The sequence below is a fragment of the Mercenaria mercenaria genome, chromosome 10, assembly GCF_021730395.1.
Source record: "Mercenaria mercenaria strain notata chromosome 10, MADL_Memer_1, whole genome shotgun sequence".
NCBI lineage: Eukaryota > Metazoa > Mollusca > Bivalvia > Venerida > Veneridae > Mercenaria > Mercenaria mercenaria.
Window position 1 is genome coordinate 78,593,682 of NC_069370.1, and position 22,926 is coordinate 78,616,607.

Genomic DNA, 22,926 nt, shown 5'->3' on the forward strand with positions numbered 1-22,926 from the left:
TCTGAAGCCTAATCTCTAACCCTCACCTATAGGGGCCTGATTCTGGAATACTAAAGATAGAGTTACACATCTTGTCAAACTGATGTACACTGTCATGATGACCAGTACAGCAAGTTTCAATATTGAATATCTTAAGTAATGAAGAAGATTTTGGACTTTATAAAAACTTTAACTAAAATCTCTATGTTTAGAAGAGGCAAAGAACTAATTGTACCTGTTGTATCTCATCTTTTCTAAAGTCATTTTCCTTCTTTTCTGGCAAGACAACCTTAAACATATCACCAAGATAGACTTTAACTGCCAAAATTATATCTCATTTACATATTTCTCTCTTTATTAAATGTGACATCCTTAAAATATTACAGTGACTGACAACAACATGAAATGAAGCCCAGTGCGTGATGTGCCCTTTTTGCATCTCAGCATAAAAACATATTGTCTTGATAATATTAATATAAGAAAAGTAGATGCCCATGGGCAATATGTCGAGCCTACCCTTTGTCCCCTAAGTGAGACCTTGACCTTTGAGATACAATCCATATCTTTGAGTTAAAAATTCATGTCAAATATATCCAAGATTCCTCAATGCATGCCAGTTATGGCCTGGAAAGATCTGACATGACCGTTGACCTCCAACTGTGACCTTGACCTTGAGATAGAAACCTTGGGTTACCGCATGACACTCCATCTTACTAAGGTTAAAAGTCATGCCAAATAAAAACAAGATTGCTCAATGCATGTCAAAGTTATGGTCCGGACAAACAAAGCTGGATGGACGGATGCACAGACATACACCAAACAGCCATTTAGACAACTGTATCTATTAGCTTCCGCAAGCGGGCTCGACAAAAAAATATACATGCATATAAGGTTTTTGTCTAATTTCATCATTGTTTTGTATATATTAAATATACCTTTCACACAGCTAGCTCGTCTTGTTTACACAACAGGTAAAACTTTCTATCAGGTTGTTGGTTCAAAATGGCTATCTGTAAGACAAAACATCAATGTGATATTTACTCCCTAGCTCTTGTGAAGAAGTAGTCAGTTACATACAGAAAACAATTAACTACTGGTAGGGAATTAAGGAACACTGGAAAAGGCAATGTTAACATAAACAATACCAAACAAACAGTTAACTCATCATCATTCATGTATTTAATTCATGTGGCTATCGAGCTGGCTTGGAGTGCCTGGGATGTCTAGAAAAGCAACAAATATATTTAATCTCATTCTACCTAAATTTAGAACCTAGTTTAAGAATGCTGAATTAAAGTCTCTCTGGTCTCAATTAGAAACTTTAGGATACAGTAATAACAGCAAATCATCAGCAAATGTTGTTCTAAAGATAAAAGACCACCTTTGTTTCGAAGCAAAAATGATAGCTGACCATTTCAACCATTTCTCCACTACTGTAACTTCTGTGTTGGCAGACAAGCTCCATGCAGCTCCAAACTGTTTTAATGTTGTGTCCGATGCATTTAAAGACTTTTACAAAGGAAGAAATCAAGATTCCGAAAGTTTTAAGCTTCATATAGTGTCCGAATCTTTTGTTTACAAAGAACTGTGTAAATTAAATTGTTCAAAAAGGACAGGATTAGATGAGATACCTGCTAGATTTTTGAAAGATTCAGCATCTTTTCTTGAAATTCATGTAATGTTCTTAATTAATAGCTCAACTGTGAATAACACTGTGCCGAATGATACGAAAAGTGCCAAAGTTAAACCTCTTTTCAAAAAGAACAAAAGATCAGAAGTATGTAACTATAGACCAGTCAGTATTTTGTCCATCGTTTCTAAAATTCTTGAGCGAGCAGTATACAACCAGTTTGAATCCTTTTTTGTCAAGAACGGTATTTTGTATGAATATCAGAGTGGATTCAGAAGGAGCTACTCTACCGACTCCTGTCTATCCATCTTACAGAACATATCCGTGAGCAGGCTTCTAAGGGCCTGTTTACGGGTATGATAATGCTTGACCTGCAGAAAGCTTTCGACACAGTGGACCGTGATATCATGTGTCGGAAGTTTCGGGAGATGGGCCTGGAGTCGGTGGAGTGGTAATGCTCTTATTTGTTTGGCAGAACTCAGTCCTTTCATGTAAATGGAGCAAAATCTGATTTCAGCTTGACTGTATGCAGTGTTCCTCAGCGTAGTATTCTTGGGCCTTTACTGTTTCTAGCCTATGTTAATGATATGAAACTGATTCTTTACGCAGATGATAGTGCCATTTTGCTTTCTCATAAAAATCCATTTTTAAATTAAATCAGTCATGTCCTCAGCAAAGAATTAGAAAACTTGGCAAATGGCTAATTGACAATAAACTTTCATTGCATCTTGGGAAAACGGAATGTATTCTTTTTGGATCCAAAAGAAAACTCAGTAAAGTCCCAAATTTTAGCATTAAATATAACAGTCACAAGATCTAGTCTCAAACTTCAGTTAAGTACCTAGGTTTGTTTTTAATTGCACACTTATCGGTCACATCTATTGTAGAAAATATTGTCAAATAAGTGAATTCTAGGATTAAATTTTTATATTGTCAACAAAGCTTTTTAAAGAAATCTCTCAGAAAAACTCTTTGTAATTCTTTGATACAATGCCATCTAGATTATGCATCAACCTTGTGGTACTGTGGACATACTAAAATGCTGAAGTGTAAACTACAGGTGGCTCAAAACAAAGTAATTCACTTTCTTCATTATTACTATTGTAGAACATCTCTATGCGTCACAGGCCTCATGTGGTTCTGGGACGATCTGTGTATAAAAAGAATTGGAACCACTGCCTTACCCTTGCATGATCGTAAGAGGCGACTAATAGGGTCTTAACACTTGGTTTTGCAGTTACTCTGTGATTCCAGCAGGTATGCAAATTTTGATTCCATACCTCGTTTTTATTTCGATGTAAATGAGATGTGAAACCAGAATCTGTAGTCCTGTTTGGTGCCATATAACCTATACTGTGTTGGTGCGCCGTAAAACCCTAATAAATTATTATTAATAAATAAAACTTTGCGTCACAGATTTTAAAGATCTTGGTTTTTTGAATATTGAATATAGGTGTAGACAACTAAGACTGAATCATGTCTAAAAGATTTCCCATAACAAGTCTCCCAGTTACATGCATGAACACTTTACACAATGCAGTGGTATCCATTCCTACAGGAGCAGATCTCATCTAAATTTTTATACGCCACAAGTCAATGGGTTTACATCAAATTCATTTTATTACAATGCAATTAAGGAATGGAATAAGTTTCCAGCTGACATAAAATCAACAAAGTCCAAGGACTTTTAAAGAAACATCTATTAACAGATGTGGAAAGAGATGAGAAATCTTTATATATTTATATTTTTAACTAGACTGTCGTTTTAACAAATTTTTATGGTATTTTTATGAAATAAGTGTTTAGTATTTGTGTTACCATACACATAACACATTTGTATTCAAAACCGGAATACTGTTTTAAAATAGAATGTATTAACCACTCTATAATATGTAATATAACAACGTAAGATCTTTGTCTTGTGATTTCATTGTCACTTTTATACCATCATGTGACACAGTTTTGTTAAGAGCAATCAGTCACTTAAGATTAAATGTGACAGCATGGACCCCATTGGAAATAAGTTTTTGCATGTAAATGCCAAAGCTTTACAGGCAATCCAGTGCACACTATCTGCTATTTACAATTATATATACTGGAACAAGTATTACAACTACCAGTGATATTGATATCATTTACATTTTGTTTCAGTCACTATATTATCAAAACAAGAATAACATCCTGTGATAAATTATAATCATTATTATGTGATAGATGACATTTTTATTACAACTGTGATATCTGAGAAATACTGTGATTATGTATTATGCTATGTAATTTGTACTGACATGAAGTGCACAAATAAATTTATTATTATTATTATATCCTGATATTTAGTCCCTATGTTATGCATTTAATCTGCTATGCAACTCCTTATACCTCACAACAAGATGCTGCAAAGACCTACAGGCCTGTATGACTGAACTTCTAGGTATGTAGCTTTTCTCTCTCTTTGCATTCATGCAGCATCACTACAAAAAGAATCCAAACTAGAAAATGCTTTTGTAAAAAAGCGCATGTCTCCCCCAATGCAAAGTCCTATAGGCAAGAAGTCAATAGGGGTCAGGAGCGAAAGTCAAAGAGACACTGATGGTTGGTTGCAATAGGGATCATCTACTTGGCATGTCCAGTCATCCCGCTAAAATTCAACACTCCTGGCCTAGTGGTTCTCAAGTCACTGTTCAGGCTCCTGTGACCTTGACCTTTGATCAAGTGACCTAAAAATAAATAGGGGTCATCTACTCCGCATGTCCAATCATCCTATTAAGTTTCAACATTGTACGTCAAGTGGTTCTCAAGTTATTTCCAAAAAATGATTTTACATGAAGAGGCCACTGTGACCTTGACCTTTAATAGACTGATCAAGTGATCAAGTGACCTCAAAATAAATAGGAGTCATCTACTCTGCATGTTCAATCATCCTATGAAGTTTCAACATTCTGGGTCAAGCGGTTCTCAAGTTATTGATCGGAACTGGTTATCAATGTTCAGGCCTCTGTGACCTTGACCTTTAACAGAGTGACCCCAAAAACAATAGGGGTCATTTACTCTGCATGAACAATCATCCTATGAAGTTTCAACATTCTGGGTTGAGAGGTTCTCAAGTTATTGATTGGAAATGGTTTTCCATGTTCAGGCCCCTGTGGCTTTGACCTTTAACAGAGTGACCCTAAAATTGTTAGGGGTCATCTACTCTGCATGACCAATCATCCTATGAAGTTTCATCATTCTGGGTCAAGTGGTTCTCAAGTTACTGACCGGAAATGGTTTTCAATGTTCAGGCCCCTGTGACCTTGACCTTTCACAGAGTGACCCCAAAATCGTTAGGGGTCATCTACTCTGCATGACCAATCATCCTATTAAGTTTCAACATTCTGGGTCAAGTGGTTCTCAAGTTACTGACCGGAAATGGATTTCAATGTTCAGGCCCCTGTGACCTTGACCTTTAATGGAGTGACCCCAAAATCGATAGGGGTCATCTACTTTGCATGTTTAATCATCCTATGAAGTTTCAACATTCTGGGTCAAGAGGTTCTCTAGTTATTGATCGGAAATGGTCTTCCATGTTCAGGCCCCTGTGACCTTGACCTTTGATGGAGTGACCCCAAAATCAATAGGGGTCATCTACTCTTCATGACCAATCATCCTATGAAGTTTCAACATTCTGGGTCAAGTGGTTCTCTAGTTATTGATCGGAAATGGTTTTCAATGTTCAGGCCCCTGTGACCTTGACCTTTGACGGAGTGACCCCAAAATCAATAGGGGTCATCTACTCTTCATGGCCAATCATCCTATGAAGTTTCAACATTCTGGGTCAAATGGTTCTCTAGTTATTGATCGGAAATGGTTTTCAATGTTCAGGCCCCTGTGACCTTGACCTTTGACGGAGTGACCCCAAAAACAATAAGGGTCGTCTACTCCAGCAGCCCTACAACCCTATGAAGTTTGAAGGTTCTAGGTCAAATGGTTCTCCAGTTATTGCTCGGAAATGAAGTGTGACGTACGGACGGACGGAAGGACGGACGGACAGGGCAAAAACAATATGTCTCTCCCCCAACAATATGTCTCCTGGGGGAGACATAATAATCAAAACAGACACACAAACACTTATAGTTCGTTGAAATACGGTATTATTTTATATTTCGGTGTGATATCTGTGGAAAGGAAATTGCAGGATTACCATAATAAGATTAGTTAAGAAATAATTTAATTGAGTTATTTCCCTTCAATCATAGAATCAATTTTCTAGTTCTGTATAAAATCAGTTCCTGTCTATAAAAAGGAGGAAAAATCTCATTAAGCAGTCAGCCAAATGAGTGGCACAATGTGACTGTTTATGGAAGACAGCTGCTGAAGTTAATTTAGAACAAAATGTCAATTTAGTAAGTTAGTTGACTGGCTGCTATAAGGTTTAGGAGTATATCACCAAAACACAGAAATATTTTATAAATGAACAACATCGTTACCATTACTTTATCTGACCATTACATGTTCTGCCGTACTGTCCCAGACTGAAAATATTCTGAAAAAGTTGTCCCCCTTTGAAAATGAATGTCATTTGTAAAGAAATAAAAATAAACAATTGCTGAAAATTGTGTTCCACCTAGTTATGTGATATTTCAACACTCGCACGCTGTTGCAAATGCATCAAAACAAACATGTATAACAGTTCCTTGAAAATGGTGAGTTTTTAAAGGTGCTTGACTGTCTAGACGTAGGGCCTCTTTAGACAGTCCTTTTTCGGAATTCAATGCTTATATCAGTATACTAACACTTGTTTTGTAGAGTAATATACACGCTATTATTACAAAAACTACAAAACAAGTGTCAGTATACTAATATAAACATTGAATTCCGAAAAAAAGGACTGCCTAAAGAGGCCCCACTTCCGAGCAGTCAAACGCCTTTAAAAACTCACCATTTTCAAAAAACTGTTACACATGTTTGTTTTGATGCATTTGCAATAGTGTGCGAGTGTTGAAATTATACATAACTAAGTGGGACACAGTTTTCAGCAATTGTTTATTTTTATTTCTTTACAAATGGCATTCATTTTCAAAGGGGGATAACTTTTTCAGAATATTTCCAGTACGGGACAGTACGGCAGAACATGTAATGGTCAGATAAAATATTGGTAACGATGTTGTTCGTTTATAAAAAATTGCTGTGTTTTGGTGACATACTCCTAAACCATAAGGCAAGCAGTTGCTGAGAACAGGTGGCTTCAATGGCAAGTTTATGTGGGTAATCTCTAGATTTAGAGTTCTTACTAGAAAATTAATTTAAATAAAAAAATTCTCACATTTAGTTAAATATTTTGTATGACTAGCATGCAAATTTAAGAGGGTCAGTTTTTATTAGTCTTAGATTTGGTAAGGGAGACAACTCCATCAACCTTGTATTTCTAACCTGTCAAGAGTATTGTTTGGCAAAAAACAAACTTTTAGTGTTTGTTGTCAAGATGGCCCAGAAATTGTTTTTCAATGGTTTGTATTTGTCCTGTTGTAGTTTATTACTCGGTTTATAGTACAAGGAGTTAAATCTTTGTATTAGTTTCACTTTAAGTTTAGTAACTTTATAATTGTGAATTTCATGACTGATGAAAAGTGAGTTTCAGAATGACACTTGTATTTCTCCAATTACATCTCTCTATTTTATTCACTGCTAACATCAACTTTGCAGTATTAAGTAACAGTCACAGGTCTGAGAGAAGTCTGAAATTGTACAGTTGTAGGTCGTTCATCGCATACATGGTAAGTCATATGATGTGCTATGTGTAACCATATGTGTTATAAGCGTTATATACTTAATAGGACAAATAGGTTATTTGTTGCTATGTTTTCAATGTGAATATACAGTACTTACAAGAACTGTGTATTGCTTTTATTATGTTTAACCATATACTGACTGTCTTTTAACTTTTGTTTTCAGTGTGTTGCTGTACTACATTATAACATACAATACGACTATATTAAACTGGATAGAATTCAACCCATATCATGTGTGCCAATATCATTTACCAGTTTCACATGTGGACACAAATTGAACCCATTGACCCATATACAGCCTTAGGCTATTATTATAGCCACCAAATAACCCGGTAACATTAAACCTGCTATTACACTATATGAAGCCAATAATGCAGAGACAGCAAGCCAGACAAATTTGATGGTAAAAAGTGAAATGGGACATAGCTGATGAAACTAGAGCTATCACTGAAGAAATAGAGGTACCATTGAAGAAATGGGGCATATCTGATGAAACAAGAGCTATCACTGAAGAAATGGGGCATATCTGATGAAACTAGAGTTATCACTGAAGAAATGGGACATAGCTGATGAAACTAGAGCTATCACTGAGGTAATAGGACATATCTGATGAAAATAGAGCTTTTGTTTGTTTGTTTGTTTTGGGTTTAACGCCATTTTTCAACAGTATTTCAGTCATGTAATGGCGGGCAGTTAACCTTAACCAGTGTTCCTGGATTCTATACCAGTAGAAACCTGTTCTCTGCAAGTAACTGCCAACTTCCCCACTTGAATTATCAGAGGTGGAGGACCAATGATATCAGACACAATGTCTTTTATCTAATTGTCATGGAGAACATACGCCCCGCCCGGGGATCGAACTCGCGACCACTTGATCTGTAGACCAACGCTCTCCCTACTGAGCTAAGTGAACTATCACTGATGTAATAGGATATATATGATAGAACTAGAGCTATCATTGATGTAATGGGGCATATCTGATGAAATAAGAGCTATCACTGGTCATAAAGCAGAGGAAACAACAGTGTATGGGTGAAATTTCTAGTAAGTGGAGAAAACTAGGGATGGTTGTGCCCCAAATCTTTGTCTAACCCAGAAAAAGCAAGAGCTGTAAGTGGAGACAGCAAGCATGACTATTTCCATGCTTGATAGCAAAACAGGGCATACCTGAAGAAACTAGAGCTATCACTGTAGTGATTAATACCCCCAGTGTGAAGAATGATACTGGACAACTGTTTCAGTCCAATCCATTTAGTTATATAACCAAGATAAAGTGCACCAAAACATTAACTAGAATTTTTAAGTACAAAAAGGAACTAAATTATTTATGTTCCTGCCATAGAAAAGTACTTTGTGTCATATGATATGGGTGGTGATGTGAAACAAGTATGTGAAGTCTGAATCAAATTTAATTATAGGTGGAAAATGTTTCAATTAAAATAAAACAGGGGGATAATTGATAAAAATATTGGTGCAAGAGTTATGGCCCTTGTCTCATGTGATGTGCATGATGATGGCGAACAGCTATTTTAAGTCTGAAGCAAAACCATCAAGTAATAACAGAGATGAAATGAAATTGCAAGAAAACTTTAACAACTAAACTGCAGACACGAAAGTCGATGCCAGAGAGACTTAAGGATAGCACAAAATACAATTTGTACAGCCATGCAGTTTAGTTGCTACCTTTTTCTTGCAATTTCATTTCATCTCTTGTAATAGCTGTTCCCCCATCATCACTTGCATCACATAAGACAAGGGCCATATCGATTCCTTTACACATTTTTTAGTGGGTACATACCTGGTATTCTTACCTTATTTTATGACAATTCCACTAAGGCCATACAGGTGGAACACAAATCTGTGCAAAACAGTGTGTATTTGTTGCTGTGTCTCTGGCATACTGCTGATAGCTCTAGTTCATATATTTCTCTACAAAAGAAACTATAATTCCTCATATGAAGCACATAAAAGCTAGTTTATTAACAATTCAAATGTGTTACCTATAAATGCAAGTCTACATCAATTATATATGAAATTTTATTGGCTGTAAAGTTGGGAATATTTCAAGGGTTATGAAGCTCTACTGGTGGGTTACTTATCTCAGCGTTATATCAGAATTGTGTATTGTAGCAGTTGTTCAAAATGTGTGATGTGACTCTTTGTTAAAACAATTAATGTTCACAGAATTGCTTTCTTTGTTTTCAGTTCTGTTCCTTCTGAAACTTACAGCAGCATTGAACCAACTGAAACAATTGACTGAAGAATTGCTGATCAGCAATACAGAAAATGGGAAATTACACAAAACAAGACAGCCATAATGTTCCTCAGTAACTCACCTGATCTTAACTTTATGATCTTAAATGTATGAATGACACTTTGATCCATAAATGGTAACAATGTGTTTAGTATAACAAGAGGACCATGATGGTCCTGAATCGCTCACCTCTTCCCACATGACCCAGTTTTGAGTATGACGTCGTTTTTTTTCTATTATTTGTCTTACTGACCTAGTTTTTGAGCTCATGTGACCCAGTTTTGAAAATGACCTAGATATTATCAATATAAAAATTCTGACCAATTTTCATGAAGATCCATTGAAAAATATGGTCTCTAGAGAGGTCACAAGGTTTTTTTATTATTTGACCTATTAACCTAGTTTTCGAAGGTACGTGACCCTGTTTTGAACTTTACCTAGATATCATCAAGGTGAACATTCTCACTAATTTTCATGAAGATCTCATGAAAAATATGGCCTCTAGAGAGGTCACAAGGTTTTTCTATTTTTATACCTACTTAGCCTAGTCTTTGACCACACGTGACCCAGTTTCGAAACTGACCTAGATATCATCAAGGTGAACATTCAGATCAATTTTCATGAAGATCCATTGAAAAATATGGCCTCTAGAGAGGTCAAAAGATTTTAATAATTTTAGACCTACTGACCTAGTTTTTGAACGCAGTTGACCCAGTTTCAAACTTAACCTAGATATCATCAAGATGAACATTCAGACCAACTTTCATACAGATCCCATGAAAAGTATGGCCTCTAGAGAGGTCACAAGGTTTTTTTATTATCTGACCTACTGACCTAGTTTTTTAAGGCACGTGACCCAGTTTCAAACTTGACCTAGATATCATCAAGATGAACATTCAGACCAACTTTCATACAGATCCCATGAAAAATATGGCCTCTTGAGAGGTCACAAGGTTTTTCTATTATTTGACCTACTGACCTAGTTTTCGAAGGTATGTGACCCAGTTTCAAAACTGACCTAGATATCATCAAGGTGAACATTCTGACCAATTTTTATGGAGATCCATTCACAAGTATGGCCTCTAGAGAGGTCACAAGGTTTTTCTATTTTTAGACCTACTGACCTAGTTTTTGACCGCACATGACCCTGTTTGGAACTTGACCTAGATATCATCAAGATGAACATTCAGACCAATTTTCATACAGATCCCATGAAAAATATGGCCTTTAGAGAGGTCACAAGGTTCTTCTATTATTTGACCTACTGACCTAGTTTTTGATGGCACGTGACCCACTTTCGAACTTGACCTAGATATCATCAAGATGAACATTCAGACCACCTTTCATACAGATCCCATGAAAAATATGGCCTCTAGAGAGGTCACAAGGTTTTTCTATTATTTGACCTACTGACCTAGTCTTTGAAGGCACGTGACCCACTTTCGAACTTGACCTAGATATCATCAAGGTGAACGTTCTGACCAATTTTCATGAAGATCTCATGAAATATATGGCCTCTAGAGAGGTCACAAGGTTTTTCTATTTTTAGACCTACTGACCTAGTTTTTGACCGCATGTGACCCAGTTTCGAACTTGACCTAGATATCATCAAGATGAACATTCAGACCAACTTTCATACAGATCCCATGAAAAATATGGCCTTTAGAGAGGTCACAAGGTTTTTCTATTATTTGACCTACTGACCTAGTTTTTGATGGCACGTGACCCAGTTTCAATCTTGACCTAGATATCATCAAGGTGAACGTTCTGACCAATTTTCATGAAGATCTTGTGAAATATATGGCCTCTAGAGAGGTCACAAGGTTTTTCTATTTTTAGACCTACTGACCTAGTTTTTGAAGGCACGTGACCCAGTTTCGAACTTGACCTAGATATCATCAAGGTGAACATTCTGACCAATTTTCATGAAGATCTTGTGAAATATATGGCCTCTAGAGAGGTCACAAGGTTTTTCTATTTTTAGACCTACTGACCTAGTTTTTGATGGCGAGTGACCCAGTTTCGAACTTGACCTAGATATCATCAAGATGAACATTCTGACCAACTTTCATAAAGATCCCATGAAAAATGTGACCTCTAGAGTGGTCACAAGCAAAAGTTTACGGACGCACGCACGGCGGACACCGCGCGATCACAAAAGCTCACCTTGTCACTTTGTGACAGGTGGGCTAAAAACATAAAACAGGTTCAAGTACCCCTTTCAAGAGAATTCCTATAGATTTTTTCCTTTCATAGACTTTTTTCAAATTCACAAATATGAAACTTTGTGCTGAAAACAATGAACAAATGAAAACAATGGGTCACCAGGCTAGTTTTCGTGAAAAATTGTTTTAAACACACCCACTGTTGCTGAAACTGCTAGCGATTTTTCAACATTTTCATAATTTTCTGATTTTTTTTTTATTAATACCAACCAAAATATGCATCAAGACAGCACAATAAGGTTTATTCTTTTTACAGATTTTATTATATACTTATTTGATATCATAGTCATATTTGAAATATTATATCATTACAATAATGGGTATAAATGAAAAATAAATCTTGTTTCATATTCACTTTTGTCAACTCTTTTCAATGAAAAATACCCATAGTAAAGAATTTTTTTTTTTTATTTTGAAAAAAAAACAAAAAAAAACTGCTTCATAGATTTTTTTTCCCAGTTTTCCTTATGTATAGATAATTGTATTGTGAATATAAAAATGGCCAAAAATGTATGGGTCACCAGCCTAAATTGTATGTTAAGACCGCTTGAATACAACACCTGTTCGGACGAAAAAATGGCGCGAACATGACCAAATCGATTATATCTGCTAGAAGTTAAAAAAAGTTTAAAAAATCTTTAATCCTAAACTATAATAGAATACTAAATGATATGTAAGGAGATATTGTCTTATCAATCCAAAGTTAATTGCCTAACATTATATGAACAATACTGTCTTTGTACTAAAATGTGCTGTCAAAACACAGCCACAAATGGCAAGTTGTATGATACATGTCAGGCATAATACATGTCAATACAACATAATCCAGTACCAACATTTGGTTACTGATAAAAATTTATTAAAAAAAGTTATTTTATTCAAGATTTCTCATATTTAAGATTGTCTGTCACATGTTTCAACAAATGTTTGTTTGTTTGTAACGGCGGGCAGTTAACCTAACCAGTGTTCCTGGATTCTGTACTAGTACAAACCTGTTCTCCGCAAGTAACTGCCAACTTCCCCACATGAATCAGAAGTGGAGGACTAATGATTTCAGACACAATGTCGTTTATCAAATAGTCACAGAGAAGATACGCCCCACCCGAGGATCAAACTCACGACCCCGAGATCCGTAGACCAACGCTCTACCTACTGAGCTAACCGGGCGGGTTCTTCAACAAATGTTGACTTCACTTCAATTTTCCATACATAGTGTTGGTTGCGCAGAAAGATGCACATAAAAAACTGTAGGAATTCCCTCTAATGGTCTGTGGGCCAGTTTCTGTAAGTCCTCTAGTTTCTCGATTTTGTAACCCAGAAATTAGGCAAAGGTTCATCCACTTCAGCCATTAATATATTCATTCTGGGATTGTTTAAGACTGGATGTCGCTTTGTACTGTGTGTCAAACAAAAATTATACACATCTGAGTAAACCTTGTGTATGAATAATGCGAAATTCTCTCTCTTTGAAAGTATTATTAGCTACACACGAATTTTTAGTAGATTGTTTCAATACTGACTTTCAGATATTAGCGTTTTGCTTATGTAACTGTTCTTAATCAATTTAAGGCTCACTGTAACAATTTATTCCAAATGTCGACGATTTCTATTAAAATTTAGGGGTTAAAATACCCCACCCACCCGAGCTACATTTATGTCAATTTTAATAACTCAGAAAATTATTAAAATTATTGTATTTTTTAATAAGACATCATCAAATAATTGTTTTACGATTTACAATTTTATATATTTTCATGAAAAAATATAATATTTTGCAATCAGTAAGTTATTGACAACGTGCATACAAACGTAATACATATAAATCACGTTGTTTCTCAATGTATCAAGCCTATTTGTGGTTTGGGGTACCAATTGCTTCATTCTATTTTAGATGTCAAAGTAAGATTACTTGTATTATTTTGACTTTTAGTTGATGTAATTTTAGTTATAAAAAAAATCTAAAATTCGTAAGAATTTCATACGGAAGGAAAACTAAATTTTATCTCTTATGTTTACATGTTGGATCATTTTCATATCGAAAAAGCAGCGCAGAAGTCATTAACCTTTTATTAATAGAATAATTATGATAAACTTGAATTCCGCAAAAAATAGAACATCGTCTAACAATAGATAAAAAATGTATACCCTAAGTGTAGAACACCCCTCCCCGCTACCCGCCCCTCTCTATTAAATCTGACCACTGCATTCACCATCCCAACCACTTTGATACTGTAAAATAAAAACTTCAAAATTTACAGTATCAACTGAAACAAAAAATAACAATTTTAAGATGAAAATTATCTTTTTTAATATGGAATGAACTGATCACCATTTTGGTATAATTGGACTCAGTCCGTGTTTGTTAAATTTAGCATGGAGGACTTTATATATGTGTGTGTGTGGTTTGGGGAAGGGTACATCAGTTGGAATTAATATGTAATCCAGTTGAAAATAAATTGAAATCCAGACTTCTACTTCTCTTAATTGAACATTTTATTTTCAGTTTTGACTTTTAATTAGATAACAAGTATCATGTTAGCGAATTGCGTCAGGTGGTAAGTTCTGTGAGATCATATCTTAGGAAATCAAACACAAGCTTTTTTAATTCATGGAAAATATCATTTTTAAAAAAAAAATTCTTAACCTAAATTTGTCAAGATGAAAGATCTAAACTGCTGAAAAATAGTTATTTCCTGTTCATTACGAGTCAAAAATCATCAATTATAATGCGCATTTAAGTTAAAGTATCTCATTTTGAGCAAGGCAGTTGGGGGTTTGCAAAGGTCTACATAAAGTTTTCCTTTGTCTTGCGGTGGTAATTTACTATAAAACAGACTCATTATTGATGGAATAGATTGAAATGCGATATAACTATAAAGCAGTTTATATTGCATGGTCATGTCTTTTTGCCCTACGCAGAGTGCATAAATTATGTGCGAAAATTTACTCCCTTTGCTAAGGGAAAAAAGCGATCTGTAAAATGGTCTATTTGTATGTGTAACCGATTTCAGTTGGTTATTTAAAATCTTCTAACATGTTTATATTTATTTCAGGTGATTTCAGTTATAGCTTTGACTTCTGAAGAGCTATACTTCTTTCATATGTGCATGTTTGATTGAATTTAAGGTAGTTACTTCGAAATTTGGAAAATGGTGGCCACCTTAATTTGAACAGTCTGTGTACCTAAATATTATCCTATTTTGTTGGTAGTATAACTGAAAACTTTTTTTTGGGAGTGATCTAATTACTACGTACATAATGACAACTAAAAAGACCTAAGCTAGCATAGAAGAGAATTAAAGCCATCAAAATATTCAAAACTTTGGAGGTATTAACTCATATGCATGATAATTTAGGATTAATTTGAAATAGCTATCATCTTGTATAAAGACTTATATTGCTGGATCTGTTTCCCTTTTGCTGTTCTCCATAGAGAACTTCCTTGAATATTTTGCTGTCATATCAGCTTTTGCAATACTTCCATCATTTCTACACCACTGGCAAAGAACAGGTCTGTCAGTATTGATGTTCATAACTGCAAATAATTACAAACAAAATACAATTAAACAATCATACCGAGAGCTTAAATTAAATAATGAAGTTATTGCTTACTCCAAATGTGAAAAACTGCTGGGTGTTAATGTAGACAGTAACCTAAACTGGAAAGCACAATGTCATGTTCATAGCACACTTAAGAAATGTAATTCAAAACTCTACCTCCTCATGCGTATAAAACATTATCTCAGTATCAGTGTTCGCAAAATGTTCTACAATGTGTATATATTGCCACATATAGACTACTGCTGTACAATTTGGGGAAATTGCAGTCTTGAGCTTCAAAATCTGTTCATCAAGTTTCAAAAGCGAGCAGCCAGAATAATTCTAGACAAAGATTTTGACACACCATCCAAATTGCTGTTCAAAGAACTTAAGTGGATGACATTCCCAAAAGACTGGAATTTAAAAAAGCCGTAATTGTCTATAAATCTCAACATGAACAGTCACCTAGCTACATCCAACATCTTTTCACAAAATCCAACTGCTCTCATGCATTCACACTCAGATCACACTCAGATGACCTTTATCACATTCCAAAGCCAAATAAAGAATTCTTTAGAAAATCACTGTCATACTCTGGACCACATATATGGAACTCCATTCCGCTACAAATATGCCAGTCTTCTTCCATACAGTCATTTAAACATGCTTACTTACAGTGGAGGTTCTCTGGTGAACACTGATAGCTGTTATCATTCATGTACATATACTTCTTGTCATGTTTAATCTATGTCTTTGTTTTAATGCTGAACTTAAAATGTTAATTAGTTTTATGCCATTACTATCATGTTGTAAATACCATGTACATATTTCAAGAGGTTCACAGGGAAGACTGGGTTTGCCCAACTGTGTCGCCTCTATAAATAAAGTCATTATTATTGTTATTATTATGCAAATTGCCCAGAAATGAAACACGAACCGTTTGTTTGGCCTACTGACATTAAGCTGCAAAGGTATTAGATTTTTAGTTAATTATTTTGTTTTCTTTATTGTAAACATAAGGGTTCTGTTTCTTTATAAAGGATTAGAAGTCCTTAAGATTTCCCGCGTAAGTATATGTATTATGTGGTGGGTGGGTACTTTAACCCCTACTTTTTACATTTTATTCGGTATATAATACATAGCGTAGCAATATTTGACATCCGAAGTAAACGACGATTATTTCAGGCATTAAAAGATAAAATTTATTATAAGAAATGTCACATAAATTTCTTTTTCACCATCCAAATCAGTGTTATCCCTATTCAATGCTAAATTATATTCATTAGACATCAATGTTTGTAAAATTGTCAATAAATTTTACTGACAAGTTGCTAAGACGGACATCCACCCTTAAGAGTTTCCTAAATGATAGTATAACATCATGGTATAGTTCAACCTTTGCCCAATTTCTGGGTTACAAATTTCAGATTTTTTAGCCTTGGCCACCCGACCATAAGGGGCTTAGTATTCCTTTTTGAAGAAATTAAATAGAGGACTTTATAAGAATGCTACAGCCCAAGTTTGATGAAGGTCCAACAATCATATCATGAGAAGAAGTTGTTGAGAATTATTTCTATCTTTAACTCTTATTTCCATAAAAAGGGTTAAGTGCCCTCATATGTACAAGATAAAGAGAGGACATTTTAATATTGCTACGTACAGTTTGAGAAGGACATATCAAGTGGTTCACAAGAAGAAGTTGTTTAAATGTATTTCAATTTTTTGAACTTGCATCCACTAGAAGGAGCAAAGCGTCCCAATTTGAACAAATGAAAGAGAATCTTATTATGATGCTACAGACTAAGTTTGATGAAAATACACTCAGCAGGTTCTTGAGGAAGAACACAGTTAAATATTTTGCTTTTTTTAGCTCCAATAGTCTCCCTCAAAGGAGTCAAGTGTCCAGATTGAAATATATTTGACAGAAGATATAACAATGATGGTACTGAAGTAGTTTGTTGAAAACCCATTCAGCAGGCCATGAGAAGAACTTGATCTAACGTTTTTCTATTTTTAACTCTGGTTGCACCTAAAAGGGACACAGGGCTCCCATTGGAATAAATGCAAGACGGAACCTTATAATGATCCACCAAGCAGTTCATAAAAAGAATATGTTCAATATTTTTTCTTTTGTTTTTTAGCTCTGACAGCTCCTTCAAGGTGCCCCCAACCCTTTCCTATCTGAATGAATTTGAGAAAGGACCTTACAATGATGCTAAAGGCCAAGACTGATGAAAATCTTTATACATTTCATCAGAAGATGTTTAATTTTTTTTTTCTATTATTAGCTCTGTCACCCTATAAAGGGGCAAACTGCTCACACTGGAACAAATCTGAGAGAAGACGTTACAATGATGCTACAGAGAGAACCTTATAATGATCCTATAGACCAAGGTTGATGAATATCTATCAAGCAGTTTATGAATAGAAGTCTTTCAATTTTTTTTCTATTTTAAGCCCTAACAGCCCCTCACTATTTCAGCAGATGTGCTGATATTTCATACAATTCATCATGCCCTCTCACTATGACTGCCACTATAAAATAAAGCATTTATTCAATTCTATTCTATTCTACCTCAGTATGGAACAGTACAAAGACAGTTTTTAAGTCCGAGTCAACTGACCTTCGCTTTGGCAAAGTTTGTGCTTTTAACATCTTTTAAGCAGGTATTTATCATAAATGTTCAATGGATGTTAGCCATTCTTTGTGGAAAGACTTTCACTGAATTCTTATCTTCATACCAGAAATGGAGCAGATCAAGGTAGAGACTGCGGACATTTCATTTCAATTTGGCTGTGTTTTGTCCAAGTTGAAATGGCACCACTTGTTTTGTACATGAATGCCAGGTTAGCAACCATGACTTATATTACACAGAAGTCAAATTGTAAGGAAGGGTTAATGTTTTTAATGCAATATATAAGCAATTCATTATTTTGTTTCACTGAAATGAGCTATCGGCAGGAGAATTTACAAATCAGTACAATGTGAATAGATTATTTTTGTATCGAAAAGCTATTGTATCAAATATTTTGCTCTTAAGGTTTTATTGGTTGCAAAATAAAAAGCCCATTTCCGAAAATTTGACTCCCCTCAGCAGAGCCTAAAATGGATCACAATGTTTTTAAATAATACACAATTATCAGTATAGTTAAATGGATTTTTATCAAAGTTTTTTAGCTGGTTGCCGACAGGGTGACCCGATCTCGTCGTATATTTTTCATATATTCTCTGTGCTGGGATACTGGCAATAAAAATTAGAAATTGTTCAAATATTAAAGGTATAGTTATTGACGGAACAGAATATAAGATTTCTCAATTTGCAGATGACACCTCATTATTATTAGATGGTTCGGATAAATCTTTGAACTCAGCACTTGACTTATTGCATGATTTTTCCCTTCACTCAGGATTAAAAGTTAATTTTGATAAGACTAATGTTATCTGGATAGGCTCTCTTAAATATAGCACAAGGTCAATAAAAACAAAATGGAAACTTTTGTGGGGTACAACTAGGTTTAAACTACTGGGTATTATATTTGATGTTGATTTAAACAAAATAGATCTTAATTTTCAAGATAAAATCAGTAAAACTGTAGAAAGTATATCATATTGGAACAGAAGAAAACTAACTCCAATTGGTAAATTTATAGTTGTTAAATCATTGTTACTTCCCTTGTTTACACACTGTCTGATATCATTACCAAACCCAAGTGATCAAGTCTTACATGAAATTAATAATATTTTTTATGATTTTGTATGGGAAGGTAGAGTAAAAATCAAGAAAACAGTTATCATTAAAGACTATAAAGAAGGAGGCCTGAAAATGATAGACATATTTTCATATACACACAGCTTGAAAGTATCATGGTTCAAGAAATGTGTTAATGGAAGTGAGAGTAATTGCTTTAGATTAGTTAGAACCTTGTTTGATATAGATAAATTATTTAATACTGGTAAACTGTATGCAGAATATACTACAAGAAAACTCACAAATAAATTTTGGATTGATGTTTTAAAATGTTTTATTAAATTAATAGAGTGTACACCAATTGATACAGCTGAACAATTGTTAAATATGCCACTATTCTATAATCATGAAATTCTCTCTGGTGGAAATGGTATCTTTATAAAACCACTCTATGATAGAGGAATTCGATTTGTTAGTGATATTATGTCAGATTCTGTGTCTTGTCTTAGTTTGCAATATTTAGAAGCAATTGCTGGAAGTGAAATAAACTTTTTGCATTATGAGATATTAAAAAGAAGTGTAAAAAGTTTTATATTAAGCAAAAATAACAACTTTGGTATTGATTACAATATGGTACATCCTTGTATCAGTAGCTATTTAATGCCTGTAATTCTGAAAAACAACAAAACTACTTATAGTATATTTATAAAAAATAATGAAAAACCAACAAGTCAACTAAAATGGAACTCTTTGTTTAATATTAGATTGGGAATATATATATAGTTTACCTTTCAAATATACAAGAGATTCATATATTCAGTGGTTTCAAACTAGAATAGTACATAGAACTTTAGGTACAAACTCTTTGTTGTATAAAATGAATATGAGAAATGATAATTTATGTACATTTTGAAGAATGGAAGAAGAAACTTTATTACATTTATTTTGGAATTGTCATATAGTTCAAGAATTACTTAGCGGAATAAAAGATATATGTACAAATGTGTACATATAAATATGGAATGTATGAAAAAAGAATGTTTTTTACTTGGATCCTTCAGTTGTAAACCCAGAAATGTTGAATATGATATTCTGTTTCTGGAGATAAAAATATATATATATTTGTGCAAAAGAAAAGGAATTATACCAACTGTTACTGGAGTTAAGAAGAGCCTTTCATTAGCATGGGAAATTTATAAGAATTTGAACATTACAGATTTAGAAAAACAAAACTGGTCAATTGTAAGATTATTCATCAGATAAATGTTTGTCATTAGATATTATTACAATTACACTTCGTAATACTGATCCTCAGTCTGTGCAAGCTCGCTCAGCATCATTATATATCATACATGTATAACCACTTTTTTCTTTTTCACCTTTTTGATATGGTTTTGTTAAAAAAGAATGTTCCTTGGGTACCTGTTTATGACTTTTTATATCATACTTGATATACATATGTAATAGTATTGTAATATGAAAATATTGACGTTTAATATAAGTATAATATTATAATATGTTGTGTGTAAGGTTAATTAGGAATGGTTCTCCGACCCTAGTTATACCTATGACGGGGAAAATAAACGGGGTTACCCATTTGGGGCCTCAAAAAAAAACAAGAAAAAAAAAAAACAAGAGATCACAGAGTGATCTTGGCGCCCACCAATGTGCCATTTTTGAGTGTTCCAAATTTCAAGACTTACTGACTAGCTCAAGGTCAAATTTCATTTCCGCACACAACACTGTGCATGTGGTCCAAATTCGAAAGCTGTAGCTTGAGAAATGTGAAAGTAGGTCACTAGATCAATCTTAAGGTCAAAGTTTAATTTGGTACACAAAACTATGCAAGTGGTCCAAATTTGAAGGCTTAGCTTGAGAAATGTGTAAGTAGGTCACTAGGTCAAAATCAAGGGTCAAATTTCACTTCAGAACACAAATCTATGCATGTGGTCCAAATCTGAAGCCTGTACCTTCAAAAATGTGAAAGTAGGTCACTAGGTCAATGTCAAGGTCAAAGTTTGTTTCGGTACACAATCCTATGCATGTGGTCTAAATTTGAAGCCTGTAGCTACAGAAATGTGAAAGTAGGTCACTAGGTCAATCTTAAGGTCAAAGTTCATTTCGGTACACAAAACTATGCATGTGGTCCAAATTTGAAGGCTGTACCTTGAGAAATGTGGAAGTAGGTCACTAGGTCAAAATCAAGGTCAATCTTTATTTCAGAATACAGAACTATGCATGTGGTCCAAATTTGAAGCTTGTACCTTCAAAAATGTGAAAGTAGGTCACTAGGTCAATGTAAAGGTCAAAGTTTGTTTCGGTACATAAAACAATGCAAGTGGTCCAAATTTGAAGGCTGTAGCTTGAGAAATGAGAAAGTAGGTCACTGGGTCAAAATCAAGGTCAAATTTCATTTCGGAACACAAAACTATGCATGTGGTCCAAATTTGAAGACTGTACCTTCAAAAATGTGAAAGTAGGTCACTAGGTCAAAATCAATGTCAAATTTCATTTTGAAACACGGAACTATACATATGGTCCAAATTTGATACCTGTACCTTCAAAAATGTGAAAGTAGGTCACTAGGTCAAAATCAAGGTCAAAGTTTCTTCAAGTGCACAAAACTATGCATATGGTCCAAATCTGAAGGCTGTAGCTACAGAAATGTGAAAGTAGGTCACTAGGTCAAAATCAAGGTCAACTCATGTCAAGGTTCATCTTGCCACTCAAAAATATACATGTCCAAATTTGAATGTTGTAGTTATTGACAAGAAGATTTTAAAAGCTTTTCCCTATATAAGTCTATATGAACCATGTGACCCCCGGGGCGGGGCCATATTTGACCCTAGGGGGATACTTTGAACAAACTTGGTAGAAAACCACTAGATGATGCTACATTACAAGTATCAAAGCCCTAGGCTTTGTGGTTTGGACAAGAAGATTTTCAAAGTTTTTCCCTATATAAGTCTATGTAAACCATATGACCCCCAGGGTGGGGCCATATTTGACCCTAGGGGTATAATTTGAACAACCTTAGTTGAAAACCACTAGATGATGCCACATACAAAATATCAAAGCCCTAGGCCCTGTAGTTTTGGACAAGAGGTTTTTCAAAGTTTTTCCCTATATAAGTCTATATAAACCATGTGACCCCCAGGGCGGGGCCATATTTGACCCCAGAGAAGTAATTTGAATCATCTTGGTAGAGGACCACTAGATAATGCTTCATACCAAATATCAAAGCCCTAGGCTCTGTGGTTTTGGACAAGAAGGTTTTCAAAAATTTTCCCTATATAAATCTATGTAAATTATAGAAATAAACAAAGGGCCATAACTCACTCATAAATTGTTGAACCAGTCTGATTTTCAGGGGGACACAACTAGGGTACCAATCTATCATTCTGACAAAGTTTGGTCAAAATCCCCAAAGTAGTTTCTGAGGAGATGCGATAACGAGAAATTGTTAACGGACGGACGGACGGACAGAATGACGGACCACGGACGCAGAGTGATTTTAATAGCCCACCATCTGATGATGGTGGGCTAAAAAAAAAAATGTAAGCAAAGGTTAATGTTTTTATTGCAATATATAAGCAATTCATTATTGTGTTTCACTGAAATGAGCTATCGGCAGGGGAGTTTACAAATCAGTAAAATGTGAATAGATTATTTTTGTATCGAAAAGCTATTTTATCAAATATTTTGCTCTTAACAGGTTTTATTGGTTGCAAAATAAAAAGCCCATTTCCGAAAATTTGACTCCCCTCGGCACAGCCTTAGGGTGGATAAACCTTTCTCCAACTTGCTGTATAAATTTAAGTTAAGAAGACAGTAACCTAAT

General features: G+C 34.6%; 1 long non-coding RNA gene across 4 annotated transcripts in view; it reads right to left on the reverse strand.

Moving 5' to 3' along the window:
* Window positions 1–22,926, reverse strand: part of LOC128546264 (uncharacterized) — a 68,250-nt gene that overhangs the window by 31,689 nt on the left and 13,635 nt on the right. For all 4 annotated transcript variants that reach the window (XR_008365906.1, XR_008365904.1, XR_008365907.1 and 1 more), the window contains one exon: window positions 9,189–9,306. This is a non-coding gene — a long non-coding RNA (uncharacterized LOC128546264). The remainder of the gene's footprint in view (window positions 1–9,188; window positions 9,307–22,926) is intronic.